At 38.7% G+C, this 21193-nt stretch overlaps 1 long non-coding RNA gene across 1 annotated transcript in view; it reads left to right on the forward strand.

Moving 5' to 3' along the window:
• LOC145541423 (uncharacterized) overlaps positions 1–17793 on the forward strand; it is a 30663-nt gene extending 12870 nt beyond the window's left edge. Inside the window, exons 2-3 of the long non-coding RNA XR_014079000.1 lie at positions 15895–16084; positions 17711–17793. This is a non-coding gene — a long non-coding RNA (uncharacterized LOC145541423). The remainder of the gene's footprint in view (positions 1–15894; positions 16085–17710) is intronic.
• The last annotated feature ends 3400 nt before the right edge of the window (positions 17794–21193 follow it).

Genomic DNA, 21193 nt, shown 5'->3' on the forward strand with positions numbered 1-21193 from the left:
AGGCTAAGTGACTAGTGGGATATTCAGAATCAGCTCAGCAAGGAATTGGAAGGCCTCCTTATCTCCCAGTAGATTTGCCAGTCCACTCTGCTTTTATGCAACAAGAAGAAACTATGAGGTATGTGCTGTAAAAGTTATTTTCAGAGCTGTTAGGATTTAATCACTTCACTGTTTTTAACCAGAGGAACCTTTCATTTCTCTTACTACATTGGAATAAATGTTTAAAAGGAAAGATAAGACAATCCCTGACTTAGAATAATTAACTCAAAGCACTTAAGTGAGGCACTCCTTTCTTTCCTATGTTATCATTACTGCCCTTCCACAGGCTACACAGAGATGAACTCTCTCATTCACTCATGCACTCTTAAGGTACTTGTTAGGCACCTGTTTTGTGCCTGGCACCGTGTTAGGGAATAGAGAATTTGATATGAAGTGAAAAAAGCTTGATCTTCAGGGACTTAAAATTTCAAGGACCTCTTCCAGGGCTACATCTAGCAATATATTCATTGATCATAAATTTTTACAAAATTTGCAGAAGTAAAATATTTTAGCCACAATTAGTTAAGACTATTATCTCTTTCCAATCTGACATCCCTATTGTCATAAGTTTTTCTTGTGTCTGATGACTCTGGAGAGCCTGTGGTCATTACAGAGATTCAACTAAGGGAAGATAAGAGCATATTTTAATTTAGTGGGATAAGTATGTGTAGTTGGTAGTCATTTCAGTGAGCAGTTAAGTTATAGCTGCCATCTCCTCTTAGGAATGGCTGGTAGGAACACTTTTCCCTTCTTTGTTCCAGCTCACCTTCTGTTGTGTCCTGAAGGTGCAGAGGCATTGATAATATATACTGGTTAATACAAGTATGGTCAATTTGAAGACTATTTAAGATTATTCACTGCACAGTATAACTTGAAATGTCTGAGACATTACAATCCACATATGAAAGAAAGTTTGTAGAGATTTTCCCAAATTCAACCACATTCCTATAAAAGCACGTATGCACATATATACAACTTATCAATAATGAGTTGAGAAACTGAAAGGAGCTAATTTTTTTAGAATATCTATTTATTTGGCTGCACCGGGTCTTAGTTGTGGCACGTGGGATCTTTAGTTGTGTATTCAGGATCTTTGAAGCTTCCCTGGTGGCTCAGATGGTAAAGAGTCTGCCTGCAATGGAGGAGACTCATGTTCAATCCCTGGGTTGGGAAGATTCCCTGAAGAAGGAGATAGCAACCCACTCCAGTGTTCTTGCCTGGAGAATTCCATGGACAGAGGAGCCTACAGTCGTGTAGTTGTACTCTCACATGGAGTCACAAAGAGTTGGACATGACTGATCAACTATCATTCACTCATCATCATTCAGCATCTTTAGTTGCAGCATGTAGGCTCTTAGTTACAGCATGTGGGATCTGGTTCCCTGACCAGGGATCAAACCTGGGCCCCCTATGTTGGGAGCACAGAGTCTTAGCCACTAGACCACCAGGGAAGCCGCAAAAGAAGCCTTTTAAAATGATCAAGAATAGAAAATATGTTGATCAACCGCACTAGGGAAAAGCATAAATTATACTTCTAATCACTGTAGAAAGTGCACTTATAAATGTTGTCACAGGAGGTGATCAAAGAATAAGAGCCAAAAAAGTAGGAAAAAATGCATTAAAGAGATGTGTCAAGCAGTTAATAAATAAAAATATTTCATTTTTATAAATTTGATGGTATTTATCAGCTTTTTATATCTGTAATTTGTTGTGATTTCTTCTCACCGAATTCTATATTCCTTTGAAAAATCCTCTCTTCCCCAAATTGTACATGATGTAGGCCCACAGAACTTAGAAATTGTCTATGATATGTGGCTTTGGGAATGCAGATGCATTAAAGCCCAATTCGGTCTTCCAAGTACTCACAGTGGGTCAGATGGACAGGAAAACAAACAGTTCATTATAGTGATACAAGTGCTACAAGGTGGCATCATCTGATCAGTTGGGAAAAAATGGATCCTGTCTTAGTTCTGTAACAAAGTACTATAAACTGGGTAGTTTATAAAGAACAGAAATTTATTTCTCACAGTTCAGGTGGCTGGAAGTCTAATATTAGGGTACCAGCTCCGTCAGGTTCTAGTAGGAACAATTTCCTGGATTGCAGAGTAGCAGCTTCCCATTGTAGTCTCACATGGTGGAAAGAGAAAGCTCTGGTCCTTTCATCTTCTTATAAGGTTACTATAATCCCATTCATGAGAGCAACACCCTCATCAGCTAATAATGACTTCCCAAAGGCCTGCAAATGCCATCGCATTGGGGCATTAGAATTTCAACATTTGAACTCTGAGGGGACACAAACTTTGCATATATCCATGTGTTTTTTTTTTTCTGACAACAAATGTATGGTTTCTTTCCAACAACCAATTGTTGTCATTCCAATACCATTCTCTAATTCTCCCACACGAACCCAGTGTCCTGCAATTCCACTCAATTATGACACTAACTATCCAGAGTTAGTGCAGACCCAAGTAAAGGGCTCAGTTCCAAAAGACCATCCCCACTTCAGATGCCAGCCACAAGTCCTTGGTCCCCAGACTACCTGCACTTGGCTACAAACTCAGCGGTTCCCATTACCCTCTCTCTGTGCTGTGCTTAGTCGCTCAGTCGTGTCCGACTCTTTGTGACCACATGGGCTGCAGCCCACCAGGCTCCTCTGTCCATGGGGCTTCACCAGGCAAGAACACTGAAGTGGGTTGCCATGCCCTCCTCCAAGGGATCTTGCCAACCCAGAGATCAAACCCAGGTCTTCGGCATTGCAGATGGATTCTTTACCATCTGAGCCACCAGGGAAGCCTATTACCCTGTCTCAGGTATGATAATTTGCTACAGTAATTCACAGAACTTAGGAAAAGGCTTACTTTTGTTTACTGCTTTATTATAAAGGATACAAGTCAGGAACAGCGAAATGTAAGTGATCCAAAAGGGAAGTTATTGGAGGTGAGGGTGCAGAGTTTTCATGTCTTCCTCCCTAACACATCAAAGGCACCAACCCAGAACTTCTGAATTTCAGTGTTTAAGAGTTTTTATTGAAGTTTCATTAAATAGGTGAGATTAATTAAATCATTGGCCACTGGTGATTGAACTCAATCTCCAACCTCCACCCCCTCCCTGGGAGGTTTGCTGAAAGTTCCAACCCTCTAATACCCGACCCTGAATCATCTCATTAGTATAAACTCTGATATGTGTGAAAGGGGCACCTTATGAATAACAAACAACACTCCTATCATTCAGGAAATTTCCCAGCATTTTAGGAGCTCTGTGCCAGAAACTGGGGACAAAGTCCAAACATACATTTTTATTATACCACAATCCAACACCATTAATTTGATTTATAAAGGTAGGAAGTTGGACAATGAAACAAATTTCCTGAGCAGGTACCCAAAACTCTCCCCAAGATATTCCTTAAAGTTGCTTTCCCAAGAAGCTTTCTCAGAATCTCTTTTAGAAATTATTTATTTTGCTCCAGGTGTAACAATCCTTCAATTTTTGCTTTGCTACAGTAAAAATAGGGAACAAATTATGAGATACATTAAAAAAGACTTTTTATAGTGTGTTTATATGTTGTTATCATGAAAATTGAAGTTGGATGTCATAAATTACTGTTGATATTTGGATTATATGTATTTTTGAAAACTATACACTATTAAGCATTAAATATATGATTTAGTGATTGTGAAGTGTGAGCTTGCTATTCCATATTTGTAAGATGGAAGAAATAGAGTCTCTGATTGATTTTTAAGCTTTCTTTTAGTTTCACATCTATGTCTTTTTAATGAATTCCTAATGAAACAGGAGGGAAGGGAGCAGGGCACAATCTTTAAAAGAATAACACAGCCATTGAGGTTAGGACATAGCTGGTTAGAACCCATTGGGCCCAAGATGGCAGAAGATTTGACTTCCAGTGGACCTTGAGCCTCATTGTACGTTCATTATAATGCACTAGCATGCTAAATGACACACCCACAGGCACCATGAGTGCCAAAGCTGACCATAAAAGATCAAAAAGTGGACGGTGGGTCAATTCTGGGAATCTCTGCCCCTCCCTTGAAATAGTTGGAACATTCCTCCCACTTGTTAGCCTGTGAAATTACCAAATCCATAAAAATTCCAGGCCAGAATACTGGAGTGGGTAGTCTTTCCCTTCTCCAGGGGATCTTCCCAATCCAGGGATTGAACCCAGGTCTCCCACATTGCAGGCAGATTCTTTACCAGCTGAGCCACAAGGGAAGCCCAACAATACTGGAGTGGGTAGCCTATCCCTTCTCCAGCAGATCTTCCTGACCCAGGATTCGAACCGGGGTCCCCTGCATTGCAGGTGGATTCTTTACCAACTGAGCTATCAGGGAAGCCCCCATAAAAACTAACCACCCCATATTCTGGGGTCTCTCATCTTCTGAGATAGCCCACACTCTGTCTGTAGAGTATGTTTCTTCCTGGGCTGTACTCACCTTTTGAGACAGACTGCATTCTGTCTGTGGAATATGTATCTGTCTAAATAAATCCACTTCTCACTTATTACTTTGTATTTCACTGAATTCTTCCTGTGACAAGACATAAAGAGCCTGCGCTTCATTAAGTTCTGAGACCAGGTGTGTGATTTCAATGAAAAGACAGTAGGTCCAAGTCCCAATCTGAGTTGTGCAGTTTCACTGTGTGTGTGCGTGAGTGCATGCTAAGTTGCTTCAGTCGTGTCTGACTCTGTGTGACCCTATGGACCGTAGCCCACCAGGCTCCTCTGTCCATGAGATTCTCCAGGCAAGAATACTGGAGTGGGTTGCCATGCCCTCCTCCGGGGGATCTTCCTGACCCAGCAATCAAACCCACATCTCTTACATCTCCTAAATTTGCAGGCAGGTCCTTTACCACCAGCACCACCTGGGAAGCCCAGTAGCATTCATTAAATCATGGGCTTCAGTTCTTAGAAGCTTCATCTCCTTCCTATGACTTTCAAGGGAAAAATCAGAGTCAACTTACAATTCTATAAATAGCACCATTTTTGAGAACATGAATCAAGCGAGGTATACAGACTAAGTATGCCTATGTCACTCAGTTGTGTCCAACTCTTTGTGACCCCATGGACTGTAGCTTGCCAGATTTCTCTGTCCCTGGGATTCTCCAAGCAAGAATACTGGAGTGGGTTGCCATTTTCTGCTCCAGGGGATCTTCCCAACCCAGGGATCTCTTGCATCTCCTGCATTGGCAGGAGATTTCTTTACCACCGCACTACCTGGAAAGCCCATATCTTCATCACAGATAATTTTAAATGGTTCTGTTCTGTTAAGAAGTGTAATACTTAAAGTGTTTTTATTAAGCTAAAAAGTATTTTTGAAGATGCAGTTTAGCCAGAACAGATTGTAAAACTATAGGATTTAGCAAAGAAGTCACTTAAACCAATTAAGTCACTTAAACCAAAATGATGAAGGAGGAAGTTAATTGAGTGAATTAGTAACTGGGTTACTTGGGTAAATGTTTTCTGGTTGAAAAGAAACAAAGTGGTTAGACACAGACTTTGGACAGCCCAGGAGAGTGAAGGTGTTGAAAACATGTAACCTCAAAGTATGCCACTTTGACTTGCAGATTGTTTTTAGCTGAAGGCCCAGAAATCTCAGGAAAAGAAAAGCTATTCAACACTCTCCTCCCTGAAAACTACCTAAAGAAAGTGAAAGTGTTAGTCCCTTAGTCGCATCCAACTCTTTGTGACCTCATGGACTGTAGCCCTCCAGGCTCTCTGTCCATGAGATTCTCCAAGCAAGAATACTGGAGTGGGTTGCCATTTTCTTCTCCAGGGGATCTTCCTGACCCAGGGATCCAACCTGGGTCTCCTGGAAGTAAATATAAAATTTCCCATTTGTGGGGGGAAAATCTATATTTATAAAGGAAATTTTCACTAGAAAGGGTAACTGAACCAGGAAGAGAATCACTACCAGAAATAACTTTTTTTCATCTGAGAGGCTTAAGTTTGTAACAAGGCATTCATTATTTACCATGTATTTCCTCCTTTCACCTTTCCAGAAATTACCTCCTCACCACCACCACCTAGAAACTCCAAACCCCTGTCTCTTTCTTCACCTCAGGATAGTATGTGTCTTAGTTGTCTGGCTGCTGTTTTTTAATTAACATATGTTGATTTATATTGTTCTGTTAGTTTTGGGTGTACAGCAAAGTGATTCAGTTATATATAGCCTTCAGATATACATATAAGATTCATTTATATATATATTCAGATATATAATATATTCTAGTTTGGGGTATATAGCAAAGTGATTCAGTTATATATATATATATGTAATATATTCTTCAGAGAGAGATATATGTATATAAGATTCAGTTTTATATATATATAAAGAATCTGATGAATATATATATTCCCCAGATTCTTTTGAAGGAAGTTGCCTTTTGAGCCTCATACTTTTGTGAGGCTCCTATGCCTGTAATTTAAAAAAAAAAATGTTTTCCTCCTGTTAATCTGTTTTCAGTTCAGTTCAGTTCAGTCGCTCAGTCGTGTCTGATTCTTTGCGACTCCATGAATTGCAGCATGCCAGGCCTCTCTGTCCATCACCAACTCCCGGAGTCTACCCAAACCCATGTCCATCGAGTTGGTGATGCCATCCAACCATCTCATCCTCTGTCGTCCCCTTCTCCTCCCTCCCCCAATTCTACCCAGCATTAGGGTCTTTTATGTCAATCTAATTATTAGACTAACCACAGAACCCAGAAGGGTGGAAAGGAAAAATTTTCCTCCCCTATAAGAACATGATATATGTTTCTGAGCAGAAAGAACAAAGAGCAAGAAAAGAAGATAGTGGAGAAAAATCGATGTAATAAAGACATGGAAGTCATACTACTCAAAATTCTGAATTAGCACATACAAAAGGAGAGAGAAACACTGTGCTGTCCACTATGATTTTTAAAGAACAATTTATTCATACCCTGCCATGGGCCTGAAAGTTTTAAAACTGAGGGAAGGAAAAACGTTTTTTTTTTCTTTTCCTGAAAAGCAAATGAGAAAAATCAAGATTTTGTTGTTTATGACACAGTAACAAAATTTTGTATCTGAACTTATTTGACTACCTTTAAAGTTTGCTTAATTTTGTATAGCATCTTTTAAGCAATATTTCAGTTTAGTAACATATTTAAGAATGTCAAAGACATTCTTTGACATTCAAAGACAGATGAGACTGAATTTTAATTAAGACTAGCAGCCTAAATTCTCTGAGCCTCAGTTTCTTCCTTTGTAAAAGTGAAATAATAACTGATACTGGTGGTCAACAAGTAATCCCGCTGGTGGTCCAGTGGCTAAGACAGTGATCCCAGTACAGGGGGCCAGATTCGATCCCTGGTCAGCAGACTAATAGATCCTGTAAGCCGCAACTAAGAATTTGCATGCCACAACTAAAACAAACAAAAGATCCCACATGCCACAACTAAGACCCAGCGCAGCCAAATAAATAAAATTTTTTTAAATAACTGGCTTACTGAGAGGATTAAGTAATGAAAGCCTTGACAATGTCTGATGAGTCAGGATACCCAAATGAGAATTGGTTTATGCCCGAGACTTTGAACAAGTCACCATGATCCAGTAGCTCTCTTTAAGACTGATTGTCAAAGCACAGCTGTTCCTTTGCTCATCAAGTGTAGTGGAATCATAGAAAGTCTAGAGGTCACCTCATCTGTTCTCCCCAGCAAGACAGGAATCTGCTCTGCAGCATCCATTACTTGTACCTGAACGTTCTATTTCGGAGAAGTCTCTACTTAGTACAGCGGCCCCTCTTGTTCTAGAGTCACTCTATCAGGAAGTGTTACCTACAGTCAGCCAAAATCTGCCCCTCACTTTTGCTCTTGGGGCTTTGTTCTGTCTGCTGAAATTCACACAGCCACTTCAAGTCAGCAAATGACCCTGCTCCCTGTTGCAGTAGGCCTTCCCTTTCCCAGACTCTACCCTCCACCACTAGTCACACTTGCATTTTGGGGTCTATGAATAGAAGGAAAAGCTTCATGGGGGAGTATTTTTGAGCATAGGATTTGAATAGAGGATTTTCAGCAAATTTTTGTTTAGGAACAGGACAGAGGGCATAATTTAAACTGACACAAGGGTTGTTCACTTTATCAATCATCTGCTACATAATAAAATCAGAACAGAGCTGCTCTCTTCTCAGACAGTGTCAGCTGAGGAGAACAGAGAGTCTCCTTGACACTGACCTAGACTTCGCTACAGAAATCAAAGAATGTTGGGTTCTTTAGCCAAATAGAGCCTAATCAGGAGCATGGGAAAACAGAGCAGAAACAGGTCACTTGGTTACTAAGGGATGAGAAAACGGTTGATGAAGGACCATGGTGTGTGTGTCTGTGTGTGTGTCTGTCCTCACTTTCCTCTCTTCTCTCTCTGTTTTACCCACTCAGAAGAGGTCTTTTGGTAGACAAAAACATCAAGAATTAGAGTTCAAGCGAGTTTGGGTTTGCAAATAATTTAACCTTGTCTTCTTTTATAGCCCTCTGGTGGTTGTATTTTCCAGGGTCTGATTTTAATAATAATAGCTACCATTTATCAACCACTTACCAGGAGGCACAGAATCGTTCTAAACAAGTGAGTGTATTAACTCATTCAACCCTCAAAGCAACCATTGGGGGAGAACTATTATTATAATCAGTTTATAGATGAAAGAAATCGGAAAGGGAATGGTTAAGTACCCTTAACCATCCAGGATCGCATACATAGGAAAGGGCCAATGAAGTTTCAAACTTAGGCCGTCCAGCTCTAGAACCTGTGTCGTGTCCCTTACACAGTAGCCTCTTCTCTGTAAGGGAGAATGTTTTTTTCCTAAGCCCTAGACTAACAAAAAAACCAAAGGATTGTGAGAAACTATACTGTCCTTCATGGAAGAGGATAGGCTATCCAACAAAATTTTTGCTATGACAATCTTCTGTTGGAGTTGTTTGTTTATGAAACAACCTAAAGTGAACTGAATGGCCCTGAGTCTCATTTTTTGACTGCTAAAAGAAATTGAATAAGAAACAGTTATCCTGAAACACTCTTAAAGATGCATATTTCTTCAGGTTCAAGTAAGGCAATCTTTATTCTTGGACCCCAGACTCAGTACATTATGAGGTTCTCAAGGAATTCCAGTAAGATACCTTTGAAAGTGAAGTGAAAGTGTTAGTCACTCAGTTGTGTCTGACTCTGTGTGACCCCATGGACTGCAGCCCACCAGGCTCCTCTGTCCATGAAATTTCTGCCATCCAATAAGTCATACACCCTGCACACTCCAACATGTTCTGACTATCAGTATAGAGGGACTGGCAGATTCTTCCATCATTACTCTAATTCAGCCCTTGGATAGTGGCTGCTCCGTTACATCTGCTATTCCTGTATTATTTAGAATTCTCCTTATCTTTTGCTACCCATTCCCTTGTTACACTGACCCTCTATTATGGTCAATAATTCTTTATATTAAACTTCCTCTGTTGAAGTTATTTTGTGGTGTCTGCCTCCTGATTGGACCTTGACCCAATGTCCCTATTGTACAATTTGAATGTTGATCCCCCTCAACTATATAGTTTAGATAACTAAAAGACTCTGTTTAGTCAGGACTCTTCTTATTGCGCTAGAGAGTAATCTAATTCAAATTAGCTTAAATAAGAAAGAATGTATTGGTTCAAAACACCAAACCTCAAAAAAGACAGAAAGGAAAGGTTCAGGAAACAAACACTACCGTGCCTCTGTCTTTTCTTTCTTTCTTTTTAATTGAAGTATAGTTAATTTATAATGTTGTGTTAGTTTTAAGTGTATAGCCAAGTAATTCAGTTATATAGACATGCACATATACATACACACACACATATATATATTCTTTTTCAGATTCTTTTCTGTTATAGGTTATTACAAGATATTGAGTATAGTTCCCTGTGCTATAGAGTAGGTCCTTATTGTTTGTCCATTTTACACAGAGTAGTGTGTATATGTTAATCCCAAACTCCTAATTTACCTCTCCCAATCCCCAGCTATTCCCTTTGGTGACCATTAATTTGTTTTCTATATGTCTGTAAGTCTGCTTCTTTTCTGTACATACATTCATTTGTATCACTTTTTAGATTTCTCATATGTGATATCATGTGATACTTGTCTTTCTCTGTCTGACATACTTCACTTGATATGGTAATCTCTAGGTCCATCAGTGTTGCTACAAATGGTATTTTATTCTTTTTATGGCTGAGAAGTATTCCATTGTATATATGTACTACATCTTCTTTATCCGTTTATCTGTCAGTGGACATTAAAGTTGCTTCCATGTCTTGGCTATTGCACATAGTGCTGCTGTGAACACTGGGGGGCACGTATCTATTCAAGTTAGTTTCCTCAAGCTATATGCCCAGGAGTAGGATTGCAGGATCATACGGTAACTCTACTTTTAGTTTTCTAAGGAACCTCCATACTATTCTCCATAGTGGCTGCACCAATTTACATTCTCACAAACAATGTAGGAATGTTCCTTTTTCTGTCCTCCTTTCTACCCCATAACTTGCTTCTGTTTTTTTTTTCCCTGCATGTGTTCTCATTATTTCAGGACACCTATAACTATCATCTAGAATCATGGCTACATTTGTGTCCAGGCTTTATATTTCTGTATGTGACTCCCACCCTAACCCTTAAAAAAAAAAAAATTATTTTTTTCTATCATCTCCAGTTAGAAAAATCTTGAGAAAGACACTTGACCTAGCCCGAGCCATGTACCCATCACAGACCAATCACTACAGCCATCCTGGGTCATATGCCCAGCTCTATGGCCAGAGAAGTAGGTACAGTGATTTTTTTTTTTTTTTAAAGAAAAAAGATGGTGTTTGGGCTGACGAAACTATAGTTTTTTGTTTTGTTTTGTTTTGTTTTAGTATTACAGACTCAAGCTTCATGAACTAAAAAAGAGAAAGTATTTCTGGTTAAAAACAAAATATTATTCACAGCTCTTTGGTGGATAAATAATGACAATTACCTTCTTCAACCAGTTGACCAAGGTAATAATTGTTAGCACATTTTCCCAGCCCAACAAGACATACATGTGGCAAGTGTTGTTGCTTCTCTATTGAAAGCTGGTCGCTCCCATGTTGCTTACCAGTAGAACCCTGATTAGCTTCATCCTTATCATGGCCAAATAAGCCCTCTCTAGCCCCAAAGAATGAGCCTCTGTTAGCAAAACCCATTGTGTAATTCCATTTTTCTTGCCATTGATTATTTAGGAATGGGTGTATGAGGCACTTCTAGCGAATGATTTATGAGAAAAACTTCTGGAGTGAGTGGTAGCTTCTGGGCGTTTCTCCTCTCCCTGTGAGGAAAAATTGCCCTTTTTGATGCCTCTACTTTGCTCTGTGAGGGAAAGATTCCTGAAGATGAGGCAGCCATCTTAGAACCATAATGAGAAGAGCAAGGTAACAAAAACCAGCACACTGGGGATGGAGCAAGAACACATGGAAAGAGCTAGACTTTGATGACATATTTGAGCTCTTAAATTGACCAACCTCAAATCACTCTCTTCCAAAATTCCTATGTGGAAAAATTAATTCCTTACTGTTTAGCCACTTTCACTTAGGTTTTTCTATTATATACAACTTAAAGCATTAGAATTAAAACCTGAGACATCACTTAACATCAGCTTTACATCAGGAAATGGCATGTTTGCTTGGGAAATCAGATCCTTTTATCTTATGAAGAAATAAGGCAAATATTAGAGGTAAAAAAAATCAATTGGAGTGGACTTCCCTGGTGGTCCAGTGGTTAAGAACTACTTGCCAATGCAGGGGACAAAGGTTCAATCTCTGGTCCAGGAAGATTCCACAGGCCATGGGGCAATTAAGCTCATGGGTCTTAACTACTGAAGCCCATGCACCTAGAGCCCTTGTTCTGCAACAAGAGAAGCCACTGCAGTGAGAAGCCTGTGCACTGCAATTAAGAGTAGCCTATACTCACCACAACTAAAGAAAGCCCATGCACAACAACAAAGACCCAGCACAGACAAAAATAATTTAAAAGCCACATTAATTAGTTTATTAATTTTAAAAAATCAGCTAGAGTACCTCTAACCTCAGAATCACCCAATACAATTGGGTCAACTCACACACACAATCTGATGTGTCTGCACAGATTTAGATCCAATCTATATAAGGCAAATGTGCCTCTCTTTACAAGTAGATACAGCCTCCAAATGACAAAGAAAAAAAAAAAAATCCACCTTTTCAAGGCAATGTCATTTGCCAGAGAGACAGACATAGATGTTTGAAATCCATTATAGCCTTCATAGCCCATGTGGGCATCGCTCATTTGGAATGCCATCTGCTGAGCTCTTCCAAAACTGTTCTCGACAGGTAATCCTATCTGTGAGGAATGCATTCAACTGACATGCAGCTATTTGATTTCTCTCAACAGGAGTGAAGTGATATATATCTATATATAATATATATCCCACATTGATATCTTCCTTTTATAATTTTTTCTATGCTACACAGCTTAGCCCTTAAATATATCTTGATTCTTTAATTTTTACCTTTCTAAAATGTCTTCTTGTCATGCAGATTACAATTTCCTAGGAGGCAACATAATAGGGGAAATGTGGGCTTTGTTCTCAGGATCATAGCTTAAAATCTTAATTTTTCCACTTACTATGTTTCTAACTTTGATCAAGTTACTTAGCTTCTGAGCGCCAGTTCCTCCCCTATAAAATGTAAATAATAACATATTCTTTCACAGTGGCTTCACTTAATTTTATATAACATTTTACTCTGTAAGTCATCACATTTTTTAAGTATACTGATCTAAAGTCAGACGGGGATTTTGGATGGAAGAGAATATTATCCCCTGATTCTCAGTGTTGGGCTCTTAGTGGAAAGCAGTTGACTCCGTATTTTTTCTCCTGATCTCATAGAAGAGTAAAGGGGGTTTCAGAGCCTTCTGATTCATCAGTATTTATGACAGAGCTGACATCTAGAACTTCTTCCCACTATAATTACATAAAAATTCTGGATAAAACATTACTAAATCATTTTAATGTAAAAAAATGAATAAAGAAAAAATTAAGAGAAATAAAATGATGAATTCTGGAAATAAAGCAAAAACTCAAAGCCAGAATAATAAGAGCCAGAAGTTGCCAACAGCTCAGTGACAGTGACAGTCACTCAGTTGTGTCCGACCCTTTGCGACCCAATGGACTGTAACCCACCAGGCTTGTCTGTCCATGGGATTCTCCAGGCAAGAATACTGGAGTGGGTTGCCATTCCCTTCTCCAGGGGATCTTCCTAACCCAAGGATCAAATCTGGGTGTCCTGCATTGCAGGCAGATTCTTTACCATATGAGCCACCAGGGAAGCCCACAGCTCAGGGTCAAGACAAGCCAGGATATTGGCCTAGGGAACAGGTGCTGAGTGGCAGCAGCCATAGTCTGAGGACTCTGTAAGATTTCCATGTAGGGTAATCTACCTAGAAACATCATAATGAAATGGTAGAACATTAAAGACAAAGGGAAAAATCAACAATAAGGAGAGACAGGTTGTCTACATTGAATCAACAACTGGATAGACAATAAAATAGAGGTCAGAAGCAAGTGGAGTTAATGTCTTAAAAGTACTAAGAGAGGGACTTTCCTGGCTGTCCAGTGGTTAAGACTTAATGCTTCCAATGCAGGGAGTGTGGATTCAGTCTCTGGTTGGAGAACTAAGATTCCACATGTCACAGGGTGCAAAGAGAAAATAACTGTCATCTTTGCATATGCCTGAAAGCCAAGTTTCACAATATGAAATGCAAAAATGAACAGGGTCAGTTTACAAATCCAGAATCATAGTAGATTTTAATACATATATCTAAAATTGATAGATTGAAGAGTCAAAAAAAATCAATAGGCTTCTAGAAGGCTTGAACTACACAATTATCAGCTTCATATAAATACAGTACTTAACCATGAAAATCATAATATACCCATTCTTTTCATACACACATAAACTTCCTCAAAAACAAATCATACATTAGGCCATAAAGAGAAGTACTATATAACTAATGTATTTTCTCTAAATAAAATTTTAAATGAATTATTAAAAAGATGGTAAATAAACAGAACCCTCCTGTATTATAGATACTAAAAAGTATACTTTTAAATAATTTCCTTTTCAAAGAAACATTTAAGATAGAAATAAAAAATATGTAGAATCAAATGACAATGAAAATATCTTTTATTAAAATTTGGATGCATCTAGGAGAGAATAGCCTTAAATGTACATATATCAGATAATAGAAATGTTAAAAAGCCATGAGATCAATGTTCAAGAATCTAGAAAAGGAGCAAAAGAGTAAATTCAAAGGTCACAAGATGGCAGCAAGAAGGAAAAATATAAACAAGACTAGAAATTCGTGAAATAAAAAATGAAGAAACAGCTGAGATAATCTTATATTTTGAAAGACTAATAAAATAGAGAGATATTTGGTAATAAACCTAAAATATACAGGACGTACAAATAATGGTATTAGTAATGAAAGGGGCTCATGATTATAAATGAAGAAAGAACATTTAAAGCCACAAGAAATTTTTATGTCGTCACATGAAATTGCCAATAGTCAAACTTTTGCCCTTATAAAATCCCAATTCCATGTTATTATGAACAGCAATAAACTAAGACATTTGAAAACATAAAGTGAATAATTTTCCAGACAAATATAAAAAAAAACAAAATTTAAAAAAGAAATTTTAAAACTATAATATACTCCCAGTCATTACAGAAATTAAATTATAGTTTAAAAAAAAGCCCATCCCCAAACAGAGTAAGATGCAGATAGTTTATACCCTAGTGTTCGCAAACTTTCAAGAAACAACAGTTAACATCTACATATTCCCTTCAAGAAAATAGAAAAATGGAGGGAAAAAAAATCTATCCATCCCACTTCAAGGTATCAACCCTAGAGAAATTCTCACATGTGTGTATATACAAGGATAGGAGATACATCCTCGAATGATTGTGACCACTAAGTTTATAATATCCAAATCATAATAATATCCAAATGTCTTCCAGTAGAGGAATGGATAAACAAACTGTGGACATTCATGCCATAGTCAAAATAAGTAAATCATAGCTGCATGTATCTGCACAGGTAAATCTTAAAATATTGACGTTCAGTAAAAAAAAAAAGTTGCAAAAAAAATGGACACAGTGTTGCCATTTACAGAAATCTTTTAGTCTTGTAAAGGTAGTGTCTGTATATAAACAACTGCAAATCCTTTGCAGATATAAAGGTAGTAAAAGTATTGAAACATACATAGCAGCAACACTTAGGATTATTGTTACAAATGAGGATGAAATGAAACAGAAGGTTGAGGAAGGAATTTCAATGATATCTGTGCCATTTTATTTGTAAGGGTTAAGGTAAATAGTTGTAGTGGGTTAAACAGTGCCCCCACCTCCGGAAAGATGTGTTCCACCAAAAGCCTGAGAATATGTCCCTATTTGGAAAAAGGATCTTTGCAGATGAAATTAATATAAGGATCTTGAGATCCTGATTTCGGATAGGCCCTAAATCCAAGGACAAATGTAGTCATCCTTCAGTGTGCACAGATGTTTGGTTCCAGGACCTCCTGTGTATCTACCCAAATTCAGGAATGCTCAAGTCCCTCACATAAAATGGTGTAGTATTTGCGTATAACCTGTACACATCCTCTGCCAGTATACTTTTAATCATCTCTGGATTACTTATAATATCTAACACTATGTAAATAGTTGTAAATACAATGTAAATGTTATGTATATAGTTGCAGGCTGTGTGGCAAATTAAAGTTTTGATTTCTGAAACTTTCTAGAAATTTTTTTTTCTGAATATTTTTCTATCTGCAGTCAGTTGACTCTGTGGACACAGGACCCATGGATAACAAGGACTGATTGTCTCCTTAGAAGAAGAGAGAAGGCAGAAGACACCAACGATTGCTGGCAGCCGCCACCATGGGATGGCAAAGATCCTCCCTCTGAGCCTCTCTGGAAGGAACCAACTTTGCTGACATCTTGATTTTGGACTTCTGGAGTAACTGTAAGAGAACACGTTTTTGTTGTTTTAAGCCATGAAGTTTGTGATAACTTGTTATAGCAGCCCTAGGAAACTAATACAATGGAGCAAAAAGTGAAAATATGTTAAATCTGGGAGGCTTATGAGTACTATTATCTGTATTTTCTATGTATTTCAAATAAATATATATGCTTTAAAATCATGAGTTATTTGAAATACATAGAAAATACAGATATATATCATAAGTATATAATATATCATCAAGCCTATGAAAAAATTCTTGTCTCCCAACCGCTTTTGGCTCTCAAAATACACGCAGACTGGACAGTAGGGGATACCGACAGACCTCTGCCCCATTTCTCGTTTACATAACTGGTCATTTCACCAAATAGTGTTTATAGTTCCGGCTTTTCGTGTTCTCCATAGAACATTCAGCAATTCTTGCATCAAGTTCACTATTAACATTTTCAAGAATGGTTACACAAAGTTTTCTTTATTCTGTTATTGTTTATTCAAGACAATGGAGTGTTATTTAACATGTTTGTGGCAGTTAATGGGTGAAGAGAGGGTGACCTTCTGGAAATGTATGTTAATTTTTCATATTAATCATTATGGAAATAATTATCTTTTATTAGCCCTTTGTACTATGAAGTTGCCTTCCCCTGGAATATAAACTTGACCTGCAATATGAACTCCTAAACAGAGGTGGTCCCTTACTAACACGGGTGGAACTTAAGGAAGGGCCAGAAGAATAACAAGATCTTAGGCATCAGAACTGGAGCTTTAGGCGAAGTCAGAAAGTCAATCTCTTTCTCTGTCAGTCAGCCTGCTTTACTAATTAACTTGTCAAGCCTCTGACTCAAGATGGCATAGGGTGCCTGGTGAGGTACCATTTTAAAAATTCTTTTAGCCATGGCTGTGTTCTTGGGTGGAGACAATAACTAAACCAGGAGTTTCATTATTAATGAAGGAATCCTTTGAATGCACCCTCCTTAATCATGCAAATGTAAAGGCCATTAGCACCTTTCTCTTAATGAAAAGATTTCTTGAGACAGAAGAGCAGAGACCTTCTGTTTTTAGAATTAAAGTTCAATGGCCTATCAAGGTCAACCAACATGGGCCTGTCCTCAGGTAGAACAGGACACTACAGCTTCCAAAAAATGTGGCACCAAGAGGGAAGGGCAAGTTTAAACTGGTGACCTGGATTAAACACAAGCTTCTGACAGCTGGATTCTCTGTGAGACCCAGCTCTCCCGGCATTGTGTTGTATAAGTAAATGCAAGTCAACCAAGGTTTGATCTTGGATGCCAAGTATGAGAGTCCAGGCTAACTGAGATGGGCAGGCATCCACCAGCCAGCATGAGATCAGCACTAAAATATAATGCAATGTAGCAGGTACAAGACTGATACTGCTAGAGAACCAATCACATTTCCAGTTCTTTCTTTTTGAGGTTTGACTAAGTGGATCATTTTGTACCAAGAAAGCCCCTGAGAGTCTTGGACAATTCAAGGGGAAATTCTCACAGGGGAGATCCTGGAAAAGTATACATGAGAACATGAGTAAATTACGGAAAAAATTAAAGGTGTAGGACCATATTGTTCCTTACATTAAAAAAGTACATCTTACCAGTAACATATATGCCTTTTCAGCTCAAGAATCTACCACTGAGTGAATATACTTCTGAGTCCCACATTTAAATATCCAAATGAATGGATCTAATTACCTTGCCCAGGTAAGGTGTCCGTTTCTGATTCACACAATACAACTAGGACTTCAGGAGGCAGAAGGCCAGTTGTCAGTGGTGAGTGGGCAAGTATTGATAGAAAGGCTACTATTGACATAAAATTAGCATAAGTAAAGAGATGAGCAATGTTGCTTAAAAGAGCACAGACTTTGACCCAGAAAGACATGAATTTAAATGCTGGAGAGGTCATTTCTGAGCTGAATCACTTCAGGAAAATAAATCTTTCTGTGCCTCAACATCCCCATCTATAAAGTGGGCATAATAACACTAACCTAATAAAATAGTGAATTTTAAATAAAGTAAAGCGATAAAATACTTTGTACAGTTCTTGGTACATAGCCTGTTCTCAAGAAAAGATTGATGTTATTTTCAACTCGATGAACAAGAGTTAGGTCTTCTTTTCAAAGTGTCTCTTCTGTTCCAGGGTATTGTTTTCTGAGGTTGTAAATGCTTTGAGATTCTTTGGGAAAATGTACTATATTGGGAAGAAATTTTATTTGTATTGTGTTTCTGGCTCAATGACTTGTCATTGAGATAAGTAAGGCCAGGGAGGACTATATTTTTCTGGCTGTTTGTCCTATAACTGTGAGTGCAGTTAAGTCAGAATTTTTATGGCTGCCAATGAAAGAAATTCAACTGGTTTAAATGTAAAAAGGATATTTACTGACTTATCTAAATGAAAAAAGCCCAGGGTTGTGGATTTGAGATTATTTGGATCCAGGTACACAAAACATAAAGTCAGGAATCTCTTAGTTCTGCTTTCCTCTACAGGTGCATTTTCTGACAGGCTCCGCTGAAGTGGTAGCAAAGATTCCAAAAACAATTCCAGGCTTGCATTCGATCCACTGGAAAGAGAGTATTTTTGTAAATACTTCAGCACAAAACCTGAGGGAGCCTCTCATTGGCCCAAGTTGAGTCACGTACATGTCTCAGAACCAGTTATGAGGACAGGATATATTGATATTCTAATTGGTCAAGTTCGGGTCCTGTATTCATCACTAGAGCCTGAGGATAAGGGTGGGGATCAGCTCTTGAAGGGTCATAGGGAGCCTCAACGTATTACTGGGACATTTTTACTTAAAGAAAGAGGATGCGGATGGTACTCTGGGGAGGGAAACAAACAGTTCCCTCCAGAAGGAACTGAGGCTGTGGGAGGAAAGTTAAAACAAAGTGACTACGCTCTGGTTTTTTGTTTCTACAAAATAAATATATATCTGTGAAAGTGAAGAAGAACTAAAGAGCCTCTTGATGAAAGTGAAAGAGGAGAGTGAAAAAGTTGGCTTAAAGCTCAACATTCAGAGAACTAAGATCACGGGATCCAGTCCCATCACTTCATGGCAGATAGATAGGGAAACAGTGGAAACAGTGGCTAACATTATTTTTCTGGGCTCCAAAATCACTGCAGATGGTGACTGCAGTCATGAAATTAAAAGACGCTTACCGCTTGGAAGGAAAGTTATGACCAACCTAGACCAACCAACTTAAAAAGCAGAGACATTACTTTGCCAACAAAGGTCCATCTAGTCAAGGCTATGGTTTTTCCAGTAGTCATGTATGGATGTGAGAGTTGGACTATAAAGAAAGCTGAGCGCCAAAGAATTGATGCTTTTGAACTGTGGTGTTGGAGAAGACTCTTGAGAGTCCCTTGGACAGCAAGGAGATCCAACCAGTCCATCCTAAAGGAGATCAGTCCTGGGTGTTCACTGGAAGGACTGACGCTGAAGCTGAAACTCCAATACTTTGGCCACCTCAAGCGAAGAGTTGACTCATTTGAGAAGACCTTGATGATGGGAAAGATTGAGGGCAGGGGGAGAAGGGGACAACAGAGAATAAGATGACTTGATGGCATCGCCGACTTGATGGACATGGGTTTGGGTGGACTCAGGGAGTTGGTGATGGACAGGGAGGCCTGGTGTGCTGCGGTTCATGGGGTCACAAAGAGTCGAACATGACTGAGCGACTGAACTGAACATGGTGGCTACTGAAATATATTTTCTAATCCTATTTGAAAGAAATTATGTAAGTCAGACCAATACTGCATTCTTAGATAACAAACATGAGCCCAGTGACATGAAAACTGACTTACTAGAAGCTGTGAATAAATTTCATAAGAGTAGTTTCACTCTTATCTGGTTGATTTTTGTGTGTGTGCATGACCACTACCCTAACCAGCTCATCCTGTAACAAAGGAAATTGCCTTCTGTCACTTTGCTTGTATGAAATATTTCTGGAGGTGGCTTGCCAACTTCAGCCAGAATTATAGAACTAATGAGTTTTTAGCTACCATATGCACAGAATGTAATAATAGCAGGTTCTAGGCAAATGTTGTCTACTTGCTTCTGGGAGTGCTTTCCCTCCATGATATGAGCAGATGCCTGAGGCTCTATTAAGAATTCTGTTTTCTTGATAAATCTGTACAGTGACATGAAGTCCTCATATTCTAGTGAAGAGATTTTTATATGGAAAACATGGCCCTTGTTACCCTGTTTCTCCTAGAGTTTTAACCTCTGTTATATAGAAACTGGCCCTTCTTATTTCAGAATTGAGTACCAGATGCTTTTTACAAAATTTGGCTAGGTTGAAATTTCTGATGGGACTTCTACTCTGCTGATGCCTTACAGATTTATGTGAAAGCAAACAAGATTTTAACTTCCTAATACTTCCTGCTACTTATATTAAAATGGCTATTTGGATCTAGTGCAGTGCTTTGTGCATAATTACTGTAACAGTCAGATTAGGCTAGATTAGGCTGATTGTAACAAATGATCCCAAATTCCAAAGGCTTACAGTAACAAAAGCTTATTTCTCATTCTTACTGCATGTTCCACCATTTTTCATGGATGACCATGCAGTCTGCTTCCTTGGGGGTCTGGTATATAGGACTCCATCAAGGGAAATCCATAAATATTCACAGAAGACTGTAAGGGGTGGGTAGATAGAGTATAAATTTATAAATTAGGATGCAGTATTTTTAGAACTAAAATGAGAAAATCCAGCTCTATCCATTGATAGTACCTAGAAGCAACTAGCCCAATAGCAATGAGTACACTTAGTGCCCAGACCTTGGGTTCTAAATTCACTAATGAAAAATACCAGAACTTGGAGAAATGGCTGACTCTAGGTTCGGGTCAGGTAAAGATTATTCCAGAAATTAAGGAGGCCTTAAAAACACATGTGTAGGGGCCTCCCTGGTAGTCCAGTGGTTGAGAGTCTGCCTTGCAGTACGGGGGACACCAGTTCGATCCCTGGTCCTGGAAGATCCCACATGCAACTAAGCCTATGCTCCCAACTGTTGAGCCCATGCTCTAGAGCCTGGAAGCCCCAACTACTGAAACCTGTGCACCTTAAAGCCTGTACAACAAAAGAAGCCACTGCAATGAGAAGCCTG

Source organism: Giraffa tippelskirchi, chromosome 3 (genome assembly GCF_054371585.1).
Source record: "Giraffa tippelskirchi isolate mGirTip1 chromosome 3, T2T-mGirTip1v1.2.pri, whole genome shotgun sequence".
Classification (NCBI taxonomy): Eukaryota; Metazoa; Chordata; class Mammalia; order Artiodactyla; family Giraffidae; genus Giraffa; species Giraffa tippelskirchi.